This window comes from Thunnus albacares, chromosome 10, assembly GCF_914725855.1.
Source record: "Thunnus albacares chromosome 10, fThuAlb1.1, whole genome shotgun sequence".
NCBI lineage: Eukaryota > Metazoa > Chordata > Actinopteri > Scombriformes > Scombridae > Thunnus > Thunnus albacares.
In genome coordinates, this window is record NC_058115.1 from 28,049,907 (window position 1) to 28,067,362 (window position 17,456).

The window sequence follows — 17,456 nt, forward strand, 5'->3', positions numbered from 1 at the left end:
ACTCTTTTCACTCACTTCAGCTCAGGGTCATTGATTCTTGAAAAATTCCTGTGCAGGTTGCCAGTCATGCACTTGTATAACGGCTGGGAATTGGCAATATTTCACATAGAAAAAACTCTACTAACAACAAAACTACAGTAAATCTCTCTTACATTGGATTTTAAAGAAGTATACTAACATAACTTTTTTTTATATGATTGATTTATTGTATTCAGCAACAATTAGAAGCAGAGGAGCCAAAGCAGAGTAGCATGAAACTATAAATTATACAAACCAACTGACTTTTCATGGTCCTCCTAAAAATGACCTTGACTCATCTAACGATCTCTCCAGTGGGAGTTTTCTGGTCGAGGAAACAAGCAGTGGGGTGAAAGAGTGCCTTGTCTGAGCAGTCAGGTATGAGCTGTTCAGCTTCATGAATGTACATGTTATATCCTCAGCCAGGTGAAGGTACAATCCACAGGCTGTTACCTGGGAGTTTTCTTTGGCCCTGAGGTTGCAGGAGAGCAACAGACTCAAAGGCATCATACAGCTCTTGTTGGCTGCTACTACCTCTTCCCCAAATGATGATAGAGAGCAGCTCCTCCAGTGATGCTTTGAATTTTTATGGGACGTTTATTTTCTTTGGCAAAGAAATAGAGAGCACAAGAGAGGCTCGTTTGGTTGTGCCGGTTCTATTTGCTCTCTGATTCATGGCATCGTGTCTGAAAATAGTGTCAGTCTTTTTTAATTTGAGTTGTGTTGATGAGACTCTGTGCCTTAGCTGTGTACTGTAGAGGAAGATCGACAGGAACATGTTGTATGATTCATGCTTCTACATAAACTGTAGCCAACTGTTCCGTCGCCCATTTTGATTTTGCCCACACATACAGTATTTTTTTTTGTCAATGATGGAAAACCGAGAACTAAGGGAGGATTTTCTGTCTTATAGCCATGACCGACTTCAATTAAATTAGCAAAACCAGTTAATACTTAGTAAGTCTAGAGCTTTTCAGGACCCACGAAGATCTGGGGCTCTGGGCAGCTGCCATTTTTTCCGGGTTGGTAATCCAGAGTCAATGGTCTCACAGCAGTATTTTATGATACTAACGTAGAACTTTCTGTCTGTTTTAGCTTCAGTTTGTCAAAGTTTTCTTGCTCACTGAAAGAAGAATGAAGAAAATATCATAATTTCTTCTCAAATATGCAAGATTACACCCTCTAAATGTGAAAATTTCACTATCTTAAGTAAAAACGACCCTATAGTTTGTAAATTTAGTTGCCAAAATATATGACCTATAGTTACGTTTGAGTGACAGACGCCATCTAGCAGCCGTAGCTTCAGGAGACCGCTATACACTTCCTGTTTCCAACCGTGAGTCAGGATATTTTTAAAAAAAACCATAACGTTGTGTTTACCATTGCCATGATGACGAACTGCCTAACTTTAAGGAAGTAGTGACCACGTTTCAAGTGAGCGTTTTAACACGAACCATGATTTTTCTCTAACCCTAACCAAGTGGATTTTGTGCCTAAACCTAACCATACTTTAACCAAAGTGTTGTAACACCAGAAAACATAACAGTGATTAGTAACATTTTTGGAAAGCGGCATTTTATGCTCCAATGGGTTGTTCTGGAATGCAGGTACAAACGACCTATGTGATCATTTAATTTGCATGACTTGTCCTATTGGCAGTAATAACAACATTAAACATTGAGATCTGAGAATATGATCATCTAAGAACATGGCTAACAGGAAGTCAGACAGACCAGTCAACAAACACAAGTAGTCACACAATCATATAGATCTTAAAAATAGCCTCCACGTCAGCCAAAGTTATTCGGAGGAAAAACTGAACGGTAAAATTATTACCCAGAAATCACAGTTTTCAGACCAGTGTCCTGGTTCAACTTTGATGTACCATATTTGCCAAAGTTGTGCACCAAGTCGTCCTGTGCAATGAGGAATTATTTCCAACATTGTGGGTGGGTTAAGTTTTACTTCCAAATACAGTGGTTTAGTTAATTTGGCTGAACTGTGGGCTCATGTTTCTGTTGGACCTTGTTGTAGAGATGTCAACATGCAGATATCAGCAATGAACTGGGTGAATACAGTTTTATGATAGAACAAATAAAAACAATGGCCAAAAATACAAAAAATATGTTGTATTAAACAATAAATATGCTTTATCTCTTTATTAATTTCACATTTTACTTTTATGACAGGAGTACGTTTTTGGTTGACAACTACCAAATTGGTAGAAATCCCAGTTTGGCATTCACCTCCTGAATTAATTGCATTATACATTAATGTAATTATTTGAATGTCATGCTGTCATGCTGTGTGATTTATGATGGCCCCTCTGTCTTTCTGTCCTAAACGCTGAAAGGCAAAGCACAGCTCCCACAGGAACTGGACTCTGCAGACCCATGTGTACATGAACTAAGTAACTAAAGTTACTATCATAAATATGTCATAGAGAAAATTACGTTTAGTCATAAATACATCATGTGAACGGGGGCGACTGGAACTCAGTCAGACCTCATGTAACAGGGCAACACGATATGCATCACCTCATAAAAGTCACCAATTAACCAGGCCCTCGTATATCAGTTCCTAGTCACTTACAAAGTCATTGCCTTCCTTCCTGCTCTCATTATCATCACATACAGTAGGCACCCACAAGAGCGCACTTCACAGTAGTGGAGGGGAAGGGGAGGTATTGTTTTTTATCAGTGAGGGGTTTCCTCCTGTGTTCTCCAGGGGCTCCAGGGGCAGAGAACGGGGGCCGTAGCTTTCCACATATCCCTGTGTGACATCTCCATTGTGCTCGGAGAAAACACTCACGCAGCGCAGTGCAGACAGCATTCTGAAGGGTATGAATTTTGACAGGGAGACATATATCAAAGCACCTACTCTGCATATCACAATGTCCATCCCATCAGGTTCACTGGTTAGAAACAATGAGATGGAAAGTAACAGGCTTTTTTTCTGAGAGTGTTTGTGATTTTCATTGGCTTCTGGGGTCAGGCAGTATTTGTGTCAAAGGTTGCAGAGGCCTTGAGCTCTGCAGAAGTTTAATACCTCAGTGACTATATTAGTGCTGAGAGGATCATAGTTGTGAAAAGAATGTAAACAGTACGGCAAGAAAATGCATTACTGATTTTTCTACTTACAGTACATCAAGGTATTTTCCTACTAACTCATCACCGAATAAACAGGCTTTTAAAGAAAACATGCAATGATGAATACCTAGACTTTCTGAAATTGCATGGCTAAGTGAAATCTATTTTACTCTGCACTTGCATCTGTGTAGATTCGATTGAAATGTGTTTATTATTTATTATTGTGGACAAAGCAGCATTAAAAGCATGCACAAGTCTCACATACTGTAAGTCTCCTTTACCTAATATGAAAATATTGGGCAAAAACTGTCGAACTCGAATGCGAACGAAACATCTCGTCTCAACACATTGAAAATCTGGCTTTCAGAGTGGAATTTTGCTGAAATGATGGCGCGGTGGCAATCAGGAAAGTAAAGCAACTCACATTGAGACAAACAGTGCTGCTGTGTTTTTATAGCCTATATCTCCACACAGCAAATGGTGCTGCGCGCCATATCTGCTCCCTACATTATTTACACCTCGATTTTATTAGGGCAATCTTGACACGTGTGCCCAGTGATCGATGGGAGTTTTTTTCTTTTTTCACACTAGCCCTGTAGGGTAGCCAAAGTGGGACATAGGCTTAGGTCTTGCAAAAAAAAAAAGAAGAAAAGGGTAAATACAATGATGGGGCTGGGGGTTTCATTGCCTTTGTTGAGATTTTTTTTTTCTAACAGGAAGTCCTTAGGATAGAAAATGTGTCAGACACTGGAAAAGCAGATTATAGATTATAGTGGTGGTGGAGTGGGTTCACCCAGAGGGGCCTTGACTGTTTGATATCACTGAAGCAAAGAGCAAATGTAAATACACCTCTTATAATAGCAAATGGGTTGACCCAGGAGTCAACATGCATCCAATTATTTCTTAATTTTAATCACACCCGAACCTGTTATTCATTCGTGACCTTGGTATCTAATTTGCAGTGGAGTTAAATGGTTATTTCAACAATTCAGACTCAGAATCACTTCATTTACTAAGTGCATTAAATATATTTCTGTCAGAGGAAAAACATCTACAAATGCATAATAAACAAACATGATTCTAGCACCAATGCTGCTTAGTTCTAGAGGTGAAACTCATTATGCAGTCAGCGAATATTGCTTGTTTTTTTAACCACCATACTATATGATTGACATGTGTGTACAGTAAAAAAGGAAAAGCGGAATTCTGAAAAGCTCGCCTCAATAATACATATTTATATTAGTTGCTGTTGAAATGCTATCCAAATAGATCTGACCTTGCCTTAGCTGGAGAACAAAAATGAATTATATATAACCTATACAGACTTCACTTGGCAAATAAGGGGGAATAATACATACTATGAAGCGCTGAAGATGCACTTTTCAAGCCGTTAAGCCAGGGGGACATTCACATTGGTGAAATGTCAAAGCCTGAAATCCACATGAGATACATTCCTGGATTTGTAAAGGGATTTTCTTTGAAGCAGATACTGGTGAATATTAATGTCCAGAGGAACTGCGGTTGTCTGGCTTTGTGCGGCTCAAAATAGTCACGACAGCATGGAGAGAAGATGCACAGGTTGTATTCTTAAAATTAATACCAACAATAACCTTGAAATTAATTTTAAAATGACTATCTTCCTTACATGAGGTCAAATTTTCTTTACTCCATTGAATCTATTCAGACAATTTTCAAAAATCCTTGGCAATATTAGCTCCTAAAGCTTCAGGGAGGTAGAAAATGAAGTGGAAGGTAAAGTCAGCTCATCTCAGTAGTAGAGAACAGTATATTTAAAGTTGCATTACTTTACTGTTTTTTGGCAGTTTGGGGCAAAAGCAAGCTGAAAAACATACAGCTCAATAACCCTTTAAAGTTGGTATAGCTGTGTTAGCTGTGTTAGCCTAATGTCATATATTTACACATCCAGCAACATTATCATTCATTTGGAATTGTGTTTCTACTCCTCTGTTTCTTGTTGTGTTTTGTTTTTCTCCACCAACTTCTGACAAAAACACCTCTATCTTTAGCGTGATCGTCTTTCTTCACCAGCTGGTCACTAGATTTAACTGAAGTAAATAAATGAGGTTGATGAAAACAAACTTTATGGGCTGTACAACCAAAACAATGAGCTAAAAGAGGCTAAAATGCTGCACAGAGCTGCAGAGTTGAGTGGTTATTCTCTGTCGGTTTAAAGTGCTCAGAGTGCTTAATAGTTATTCAGTCCATTGTTAACATAAGAAAATGTGAGGTGGAACTTGCAGGGTTGAAAACATACATGTATAGATAGATTGTATTAGATTAATTACATTAATTTGGCCAAATATGCATCAGATTGTATTTTTAGCCAAACAAAATTTAAAAATCTGGGATCTGTAATGGACTATATTTGAAAAATGAAGTATTCCACACACGTCTATTCCATTTCCATCATAGTCGATCTATACCAAGAGTTAACACGGATTCATTGAACCTCCACTAAACTGCTGCAGAATGTAGTTCAACTGTTTGTTGACCTGTGAGGCGGTGACATCTTCTCCACACAGCTTTTTTTCTCCCTCTTCTTATACAGTATGAGCAGCATGATGAAAGTGAAGTCTTACTGTGAGGTGACTGAGAGTGAGTCTCACACCTGTAATTTCAATCAGATGTATTATGTTCTGCCTCCATCGCTTTTGAGGCAAGTCACAGGGTCACACTGCAGCAAGGATGAAGTCATGACTCCATTTTATTTTCAATCCCGTCTTCTTTGATTCAGTATTTTCCTCTGACGGTGATAGTTCAGCCACACAGCATCCAAATTAAAACACAGGAGGCTTCTCAATATGACTGTGTAGTCTTTTAAAACTAAGAAATCTGGTCCAGTAGAATGGATTCTTATACTGGTACCACTGATCTAGTATAGATTAAACCATTATATTTTATTGATAAAAAAGATTTTCATAGAATTTACAGAAAACACACCTTGAATTACATAACAGAAGAATTTAGGAGCTGCATGGCATGCTGGCTGATCATTATAGTAGCAATAAATAATTCATGTTAATGATAAAACAGCAATATCCTTTCACATAATGCACGGTAGGCTGATGCAGTACTTCCTCACAGAGACTCTGCAAAGGCAAAATAAATGACCAAACTGCCACTGTGGAAGTTGAGGGCTATGGAATGGACAGCTAATCTCCTTTTTGGCAGTAGATGGTGATAATGCTATGGTCCCAGTGTAACAGTAAACGGAAGAAGAACATGCGTTTCTGTTTTCTTGTTTATATTTAGCTATTATCAATTCTACACATACACCAGGTCTTACAGTGGCCCTGAGGTACAAAGCACAATATTGGACAAAACATAACAGTGTCTTAGGGTGTTTTCAAACCTGTGTTATTTAGTCTGGTTGGATCGGACTCTGGTTTGTTTTCCTCCTTGATGCAATTTGTTTGGACAGAACAACAATTGCACTGAGACCCTTTGAGGATGTGGTCTTGGTCCAGTCCCAAAGAAACTCTGGAGTGCTTTGTTGGGGAAATGGGAATGTGATCCAACCTCAATTTGACCCAACTATAAGGCTTACCCTACAAGTTTGAGCATTGCATTTTTGACATTTAGCAGATGAGACCTTCTTCCTGTGTCTTCCTTCCCACCACAGACACAACTAACCAATGAGTGGGGTAAACCTTCTCACATGGCTCGTAGTGATGTATTTTAGTTCGCTTGAATTTGTTTCTGTGTGAAAAGAAACTGAACCAAGGGGGAAAATACACCAAGTTTACCAACTCATCCACTGATTCAGAACAGAGCAAATGAACTATAGGTTCAACACAACAGAAAAGGTAGGGACAACGATTCTTGTTTGTGAATGGACTGAACCCAAGTTAATTCAGAGTTTATGGAATCAAGATTGGTCAGTGATACTATAGAGTTTACCTCTGTATAGTATCACTGACCAACTTTGATTGTACCATGAGTTTACTTGGGTTCGGTCCAGTCACAAACAGTTGTTGTCCCTACCTTTTCCATTTTGTGAAATGTTGTGTTTTTATCTCAGGGCCACTGTAAATTCTACATAAAAAATGCAGTTATTGCAATATCGATAGACCCATCACTTACCTACTGTAAACATTCAATGTCTGAAATCAAATACAGTATAATGAAATACTAATCTAAGTGAACTGATACCTTGTCATGGCTTCATGTGAATAATAAATTTTAAATGGAGGGCAGGATAATTAATTCGGCAGTGGTAGACAAGGGTATTTGAAAGTCGAAGCCTTGCAGATATACTGTACCACCAGGGTACAAGTTTTTTGTCTTAAAATTTGAAATAAGACCTTGAGAACCTCTAATCATGAGCTGGGCACTGCTGCAGAGAAAGAAATAATGATCAAGAAGAGGCTCTGCAGACATGAGGACGGTGTACCGCTGCATGTCTGGGCTAATAGTAGGAGAACGGACAGAGGAGAGAGACCGGGAGAAGAATTTCAGTGATTTCTTTTCAACTGAGGGGAATTGCCGGAGAACACCATTTTATATAATTGCCTCCATATGTGGAGGGGCTCTTGAGATAGCTGTGGTGCTGGGTTCCTCTCCCTCCATCAGATACCAGTGTCTAAAAAATCATTTCTGTTGAGCGCAGAGACCCAAAGCCTCCTGCCTCTCCCAGCTCTAAGCATGTCATGCTGCCGTGGATAATAGTGCTACCATGTGGACCTGGTTCAGGAAAAACACTTCCATATGTTGTGTGTGCATGCTTTCCTTTCAAGATTTATGAATGAATAAGCTTCAATCGCTCCCAAGTCCGTACAGCCGGTGACAGGCTCATGTTTTGGATTTCACAATGAAATCCATTCGCTCTTTTGCAGTGTGTTTGTTTGTGGTTTTGCCAAAGTACTTTCTTCAGCCGCGCATAAACGATAGTGTAACTGATGTTCTTCCTCTTTTAAAATTACCCTAAATATGTGGTCAAACTGTGACCTGGTTTTGATTGTTTACTGCAGTGAATGTAAAGACGCGCACATTGAAATGCCCTCAGAAACATTTACTTCAAACACGGTCATTTAAAAGGTTCCTCTGTCACTTCTGTATAATCTAGATTGTTCCAAATATTTCTTTACGTTACTTTCATTTGTTTCTACATTTATCAGAGACAGTACACAGATAGTGACATGATGATATAAATGTTCCAGATTTAGCCAAATGACTCAACATCAACAAATACTCCAAACTGCACTTCAAAATATGTAATCTGTGACTGCCATCCAAAACAATTTACATAGTACAAGATTTATTGCAATTATTTCTCGACAAAACTGTTACGAAAGATTCACATTAGCATTTTCTCATCCGCTACTGCTATCGTAAATATTTGGTTAGGTTTAAGCACAAAAATATCTGTAGGGAAAGATGGTCATGGTTAAAAAAAAACTAAGGTTAACCATTGGTGGGAAAATGGGAGGCCAACAGTGGTGTCTTGTGTTATCCATCCAGTTTGATCTCTTCTCTAGAGAATGAAATCTTGTCTCGTCTGTGCAAGAACATCATGCTAATTCCACCATTGCACTAGACAGTAGAGTTATAATTTACATAGCTGCTAAAGGTATTTGTCAGTTAAATGTACACATATGTTCTTAGCCAAAAAAAACAGGTGACATTTAACAAACAACTGATGCTGTCATTTTACTCAGGAGGACAGTCTCAGCAGGATACAGCATAAACGCAAAAACAACCTATAAAAAATGTCTATATATTGCAAACTATCTCTGGCCAAGACAAATATCATTAAAAAATAATTTGTTTCAGCTGCTTTAAAAATCCAATAAAATCCAATTTAATTCATGTTTTTAGTGTGTGTAGCCTATCACGTGTTTCTACTTGCTTGAGAGCCATGCCAATTACAAATGTAAATTTCACAAATTTCTATCACCTTGTGTTCTTATTCTGATTATGAGAAAGTTATAAATCAATTATATAAAACCATACATGACATTTATGACAAGCTACAACAGCTGATGGAACAACATATTCAAAAGACAACAGAAGTTAGTGTTATAAGCCAACACAAGAGGCTCAAAACACACACAAAACAACAAGACAAACATTATTGCATGTCACATATGGACTCAGTAATTTTTCCTTAAAACTATCAAATCAAGAGCCAGAGGTTCCACCTTTGCAATACGTTGCTAATTTTAAGTTCTACCCCTTTTTGTACAATCCAGTCCAAGGTTTATAAGTCTGTTTTGCATACTTTGCTGTTTTGTCTTCATGAGGAATTTTGACCCAGCTTCACCTGATCAGTTTATTTTAAGCATTTTTGAGCTGCAATGTCAAAGGGAAGTCATTCACTTCCTGTCTGGCTGTAACCTTTGCTCTTGTGGCTGGACGCTGCTTTGCAGAGTCGCCTTGATCCTCTTGAGGGCAGTGCAAACAGCGAGGTCTGCAGAGGAATGGCCTCAGCCGCCACAAGCAGGCTCGCCAGTTTTCTCCAATTGACATTTCCCATCATGCCCACACAGCCTGCATCAGTATTCACAACCTGAGTGGAGGAGGCCACTAGGGAGAGGAGGAAAGTGAGAGAGAGAAAGAATACAACACAGTACAGGAATACAGTGGGGCATTGAGCCTAGCTGGGTCATCTAACTCCCTATCTGTGCTTTCAGCAATGGCAGTTATCTTTTGGCTGAAGTTTCCTCCTTTCCTGTGAATACAAAACATAAAATGTGAAAGACTGGCCTTTCAGTTACATAAACGCAGAACTGGGAGTCTTGGCTTGAGGATTAAAAAGGAGGAAGACAGGAAGACAGACACAGACAAATACAAATAGATTGAGATGAATAGACAGAGATGTTGTTTTAAATGCTGGAGCACAATCTTGGCCCGAGTCAGCCCCACAGCCCAAGGTCTCAGGAAGTGATTAACCCTCCACAGATACCACAGGATGATGAGTACACACACGTGTGTGTGTGTTGGGAGGAAAGCTGGTGGGAGTCGAGTGTGGGCAGCCAATCTCTAAGCCCTTCTCCTGAGGCTCTCCCTAAAAGTGGGGTCATCACCCCCTGATCTTGAAATTGAATTCCGATGATTCTGGTTTCCCCCGTGTAAATCCTCTTCCCTCAGGGTCTCCCACCCACACACTCTGCAACAGATCAACACTGCAGCTTCTAACTTCTCAGTTTCATCTAAAATTTAATTACAACTGAATTTGATACTTTTTGGTTTGTGAAAATGCTGAAAGTTTTTTCTATTTTCTTTTTTGTCTGAGCAAGGATCCACATTTTTTGATTATTCCTTAATGTAAATCACTCTTCACAGCCTAAAATCTTCACCAAACCAAACCCAGCAGTGAATCAAATAACTTATTTGCAAGTCAATGTTTCTGGTGTTTTGAACAACAGCTCAACTGCAATTTAATTTAAGCTCAAAGGCAATTTAATAATTTCCGAAATGAAACCAGCAGCGGCCAAGCTCCAGTTCCAGCACCTAATTTAGATTCCGGTTTTGGATTTGAACCAGCAACAGTGAATCTTAAGGTGGTTTGCAGACAAAGCAGCACATTTGCTGGCTGTCATTCATTTTCAGGGGTAGAGCGAGGCAGATGTTTGTTGGTTAAATCTGCCAGATGAGGCAACCCAGCCAGTGGAGCGAGTGAAGAAATGCGTACATCAGTTTGGTGTTCACCACAGCCCCAAACACGCCGGATGCCAAGCGTGAAGTACCACATGCCAGAATGAACACGACAAAGCAGATGCAGCAGAAGTGTTTGCTTCAAGCAGCACCCTTGAGCATATTTTGACCTATAGTGAAAGTCTCTGGTGGGCAGAGGAGGTGATGCAGAGTCTATGAAAAGACAAGTGATGACTAAATCATAATGGACAGATTTATACATTTAAAACTGACATAACTGCATGTGTTTGATAGCAACAACATCACCCTGCACCTTAAAGTTATGTTCACATTCCAATTTCTATTAGCCAATACATTTAACAGGAAATGCAATGCTGCCCAAATTCTTTTTATTATTAACATAACAAGGGCTCTTTTATAGTCAACATATCTGCACACAGTTCTTTGCCAGCAGAAATTGTTTTCATACTGAACATAGTTGCACAACATTCACTGTTAATCTTTTTTGTTTGCTTCTCCTTCCAAATCCAGTCATGACAACTAAAGCATGATAAACATTGCTATTGTTCTTTTTAGGAAGCTCAAAGTATTTGCTTAAAGTTTCTATAATCAATATTTTTAAAAAAAAATAGTGATAGGAAGATGAATATCATCTTCAGTGTTTTAGCCTCTTTCAGCTCATTGTTTTGGGTTTTCTCGTCTGCAACTTTAGCCTATAGTTGTGGTTTACTCTCACTGCTCTCATCAGCATCATTTTTTCAGAGAAAAAGCTCTAAAAAAAGATGGTAAGCTACCTGCCCAGCACCAAACTGCAGACAAATTTGTGACTAATAGAGCATTTAGTTAGATATTTCACTCAGGAGACCAAAGCTGAGCGAATGTTGGACTTACATTTATCAGGTGAACTGAGACAAGACTCCAAATGAATGATAACGTGCTCTGTGTCTGCTCAGTGAGTAATAAGTTTGCTAACAAGTTTGCCACATCATCTTATAAAAATGATATGTTTAAGTTGTGTTTACGGCTTCTTTCTGTTTCCCCGAGCGACAACAAACTTAATTACTGCAAGATTAACAAGTGTTTTAGTAACCTAAACCTACCAAATGTCTGACACAGGACACAAACCTGTTTCTAGTGAGACAGTCCCGTGTTTCTCACTCTTAACCCCCCTGCCCTGACCCCATCCTTTTAACTTCTTTAGTTGCTGGCTGAAAAGTTTATCCAATTTTATCATCTTAAAAACTTCAAGGGTGGATCCACCATTTTATCTATTTATTTTTTTTTTTGAGTTTTTGTTTTTTAACTAGCTTCCCAGTAGTGTCCCACACATATTCAAATCTGGTCAGAAATTCTGGTACATATGTAGCGATTTGATGTAGGATTCTGCATGATGATGTTTCTACATATAACCCCCCCTAGCCTGCCTAGCCGCTAGCTACAGAGATGGACCGAGCACTCACATTTGCTGCTGCTCAAAATTTAAAAATAAACTCTGAGCTCTACCCTCGCCAGTAAATGGCTCCAGATCAGAGCAGAATCCAGAGTGACTTGCGGGTGTTATTCGTCCTGAAGCTCCGGCTCTGCTCTCTGCTCTCTTCTCCAGAGCTCCCGCCTCGGCAGCTGTCTGTCCCTCTGCTCTGTCCTGCGCATTTATAAACATCTCACACGCTCAGCGCTACGGCGTTGCTCGTTTTATATTTGGACAATTTTTCGTGTTCTAACGTACAGCGAGTGAGTATGTTAGGATGACACTGTCAGTGAACTGCTTGTGTGTGTGTGTGTGTGTGGGGGGGTCGGGGTATTGGCGCTCTAACTCACGTCACTGCTTTTTGCTAGCGGTATTTCCATTTGAACAACCCGGAAAAAAATGCAGATGGAGTCGACCTTTAATCTCGATGTTGTTGTTCGATCTTGTTGTGGAAAAGGGAAGTGGGTGGCTTCATTTCAGTATGTATACACACATACTGTAGTCTTCAGCAAATGCAAACACAGATACAGAGAAACACATGCCAAAAATGTCGATTCCCTGCAGTTAAGATTATTAGACTGGGAACTCAGTTCATGACCTACAATTTGGTTAACATGAACCGAAGTGAACCACTCGTTTCTCCGTGTGTGATGCAATTCGGCATGGCGACTCATGTCAATGGTTGATTGTGAAAGGAAGGACAATAATGAAATAGCACATTAGCATGAAAAGAAATGCAAACACATGCCTATGCTTTTGTATATTATCCTGTATTTTGTGAATATTATCAAGATATCAATTTAGCAATGTATGTGATATGAAGGCCCACAATGCACCTTGGCCTTGTTTAATCTTGCAAATATCAGTTGCTGTTGCTCTCTGAAAGCTCTTTGAATTTGAACTTTGAGGCTAAAGGGACTAGCTGTTTGTTTTCAGCTTTCTTCGTGATACTCAATATTCCCTCCTGGATTTACCCGAGTCATGGTGGAGGACAAGCAGTAGCAGTGAGGTTTGATGCAAGGGTTCACATCATTACACCACTGTGCTTAAAAAGGCGAGCCACAGGCTTAACAAGAGATTTTTACTTCACCTTTGACTTTTAGCATGTCAATGAACCGCTCAGTAACTCTCCGCTCTCTGTGGCTCCTCTCCTCATTACCCTCTTTGGCAGGAGAGCACGGTGCTCTTCAACTCTCTCTCCCTTTTTCTATCTCATAATCCCCCCCCCCCCCCACATTCCCTCTCGCTCTTTCTCTCTCCAGCAACACAACCATTTCATTCTGCAAATGACTGCCCCTGAAGTCAACTGGAAAGGAGAAGGTCTGCTCACGTAGTCGGACCGCTAGGGCTCCGTCTGCAGAGTCAGTAGTGCTTCGCTCTTCCCCCCGCTGGCTCGGTATCCTAGGGGCTATAAGCCTCAGCCCCATTCTATTCCAACCTGGATAAAGTATGCTCACTGTCAGCACTTTCTCCAGCAGCCTGGCACTCTGTTTATTTTTGCAAGACACAGAGCTGAATAGACTTTAATAAATACCGTGGCCTGAGAGTCAGGGAGCCATCTGAGCTTGTCACAACTTGTAACTTAGCTAGTGCACCAGTTCAGACCCGCGATTGGGTGTTCACTTAACGGATGAGTGAGTGCACAACTCTCTCACCCGGGCCTTTTGGAAATTGCACCGGTCAGGACACTGCAGGGGAATCACTGCTGCATGCATTTACTGAGCTTCAAATGTGCACAAACAGGCACACTTACACCTCTGAAGAGTTCAGATGTTGCATTTTGTATAACATAATGAGGTTTGAAAGGAGGCTGGATAGAATTCAGCAATAGATTGATCAAGTGCTACATCAGAGGTATAACTTTTTGAATGCAGTCCTGAAATCCATTAGCCGAGGATTTTGTTTCTAAATATAGCTACGTCACATCCTGCTGTGTTTTGAATGGATTCAGAACCCTGTAGAGGGTTGGACAGAAGAAAAAAGAACCCAGAATTAGAAACGACACTTACAAAAGCAGAGGTGTGATGAAGAAAGATGAGAACAAAGGTCCAATTTTCAACAATGAAAAGAGAAATCATGGTTTCCTAAGAACAAGGAACACATGAGGCTTTCAGAACCTGGTGATTTGATTACTTTTGTTCATGTAAAATGTTTAAAACTGTGAAGTCTGCACACAAAAACTGACACTATCTGAATGTAAAACTAGAGTTATGAGGTTTTATGTTAGTTATATCTGTAAACAGAATATAACCAATTTATAACAGTAGATTATCTGTCTGTCAAAGTCTCAATAATGTGAATTTAGATCCAAATGGTCACAGTTTACTGATCTTTTCATTAACATTATTGTAGCGACTACTGGAAACAAAGTAAAAAAGTTGCTGAGAGGCTGAGGGAGGGTCTTATTTGTGCGTTACCAAAAAGACGGGCTGAGATAACAAAAATATGTGAGCAAAAACAGTGATAAACAAAAAAATACGGCGACCAACTCCTTCCCTCTCTTCCTTACCAGCCACCATGCAGGTGAACAGGTGCTTATATTAATTATATGAATATCACTGCCCATATCCATGTGACCTGATTACATCAGTTATCCTGATTTTGCAATAACAAGTAAACAACCAAAATAACCAAAATATAAACCATCACAACATTACCCACTTATAATTCATTGTACATTCACAATAAATCCAGTCACGGCTCCTACAATTATGTGAGTGTTACACATTATAATTAATGTTTAATAGATTCTATTACAGTCGTGGCAACTTTAGAGAAATTAAAATTGTTTTTTCAGTCATTTTTAGCCATCTGAAAGTCAATGTTGACTTGATGCATCTCATTATGTTCAGTGGTTCTGCTCTTTATTATTCATCACAAACTACCGGATTAATAAGAGCATCATAAAAGTTTTTTTTTTTTTTTACGTGACGACTGATGTTTTATTAAAGTTCAAGACAAAAGCGAAGTTATACATAAAACAGTAGTTTATAAAAGCGAATAATGTTGGAATACAGAAAATGAGCAAATGTTTCAGGAAGCGCAGACATGAAATGAATGAAAATGCCGAATGGAAGTGCAGCTAAATGCCTTTGAAACATGAAACAGCATTAAGTAAAGGGATAGTGGCTATTTAGTTTAGCACTGGAAAGGGTCTATCATTTCAAGTTGAGCTCTGTTGCTGCTATTGACTTCTCTTTTTCTTGTCAGTAGGTTTCAGGGTTTAACTCGGAGTTGCTGAAAATTCCACAGTGGTTTCATCCGGTGTTAATCTTTAGAGATTTGCATTAGTGTCCAGAGACACCTTTGATCTTTCTAAAGACTTTGATTGGATGTGTGAACGAGGGGGCCACTTTCCCATCATGCATCCACTGGATTAAAGGAGGGGAGGGGGGGTTATTTATAATTTTGGAAGTTGTTTTCAGGTCAGTGCAGGCTTTCAGAAGCAATCAGACAAACACATTTCAGTGGCAGTGGCGCAGAGACAGAGGAAGGGGGCGGGCGCCCGGGTACGATTTCAAACTCAGTGAACTTATGACGACAACGCTCACTGTTTCAGTGGTTTGTCTCTGTAAACTGTGGTTGGATGAATGAAAGTCAGAGAGCAAAGGGATATAAATGGCAAGAGTAGGGGGAAAACCATGACATTTGAAGGCATTTTAGATTGTTATCACCAAAAAAGATATTTCAAATCAAAGTCGTGGTTGCTTTGACTCAAAAATACCTGACAAGATTGTCATATTAAAAAAAAAACAACTTCAGAGTTTATATTTTTTACTTGAGGCCATATGTTGTAACCATGGATTGTCACCTTTTGAGGTGTGAAACCATCCTTGAGAGCAATCATTAACAGCCGAGACTCTTTGCTGACTCAAATCCATCGGGCATCACCGACAGCTGGTCTCTGCTCCCCCTGCGTCCATGCTTCACCTTTCAGGAGAAATCAGAGCTCGTAAACATCGTCTCAGTGATGCCTGAAACAAGTTTCCATGCCACATTAATGTGTGTTGCAGTGAGAGTGAGTCTCTCGTCGAACAGCTGCCACCCCTGCCTGCCTGGCAGCAGCGCCGAGTTAGATTTGCCATTAATTTGTCGCACCTGACAGCCGACTCTGCTGGGTACCCTCCGTCTACACCACTTTGCTTTGTGCCTGGGAGGGACATATCTTGCCCTTGTGAGAATAAGCCTGAAATATGGTTAGGCAAGAGAATGGTACAAAATAGGAGCCTCAGGCCGTTACATTTCATGTGTATCTAGGCCAGGCCACATGATTTGGTAGAAATTTAGACTGCAGGGCTGAAGTCCATGGGGTAAACTGGCTGTGCCTCCTGCTCAGGTAGCTGGGACTACAGCCACCTTAGTTGAGTTGAAGTTAGAAGTAGAACTACCTGATCCAGGCCAGATCAGGCCCAAAGTGGGTTGGATCCAAGGTCAGCCAGAGACCAGACTGAACCAAGTCATGCTCAAGACTAAAATAACCATTAACCATGTGCCTTATTACTGTGAGATGTTTTTCTGGATGTTATGTTTGAAAAAGTAGAACTTGTACTATGCATATTCAAGGACTAGACGTAACTTTTGTATGATGAATAGAATCAGTACTGTCTATCGTCTTCTTGGTCTCAGAAAACTTTTTCAACAGAATATGATTAATTTAATCTATGAAATGTCAGACAATAGTGAACAAAAGCCCGTTGAAATTCTTTGAGATGAAGATAATGTCTTTAAATAATGTGTTTTGTCAAAACTCCAAAACTCAAAGATTAGCAATTTCCTTACTAAATTGATATTAGATAATCTGTAATAAATCTTTTAAATGATTAATCAACTGTCAGAGTTGTTCCTAGTTTTTCTTTCTTTTTTTGATTCAGGAATTCTTTCAGCTTTAGAATTAATTGTAGTATATTGTAGAAAATTAAGTATACGGTAATAAAACCACTCATTTTTTAATGTTTTCAACTAGGCAGGAACCAGGCGAACTGACACAAAGACAAGCACACGATGTCAGACGATGACGACGTCAGTGAAGTAACCGGATTTGTCTTTGCTTGATATTGGTTGATATATGGTATGTTTATTAAATTGAATCTAGTATCCATTGGGTGTCTTTTATTGTATATTTACGCTGTTTGTTTGGCTTTATTGCATTTTATGACATTGTGTGCGCTGTCAGTTCTTTTCCAAAACATTATATTTCAGAAACGAGCAAAACAACAACAAAAAATCAGAAGCTTACAGTCATTATTCCACATCTTGTCTCATAA

The 17,456-nt window shown here is 39.5% G+C and overlaps 1 long non-coding RNA gene across 1 annotated transcript in view; it reads left to right on the forward strand.

Moving 5' to 3' along the window:
* LOC122991068 overlaps nucleotides 1-17,250 on the forward strand; it is a 36,405-nt gene extending 19,155 nt beyond the window's left edge. The window contains exon 3 of the long non-coding RNA XR_006405522.1: nucleotides 17,156-17,250. This is a non-coding gene — a long non-coding RNA (uncharacterized LOC122991068). The remainder of the gene's footprint in view (nucleotides 1-17,155) is intronic.
* The last annotated feature ends 206 nt before the right edge of the window (nucleotides 17,251-17,456 follow it).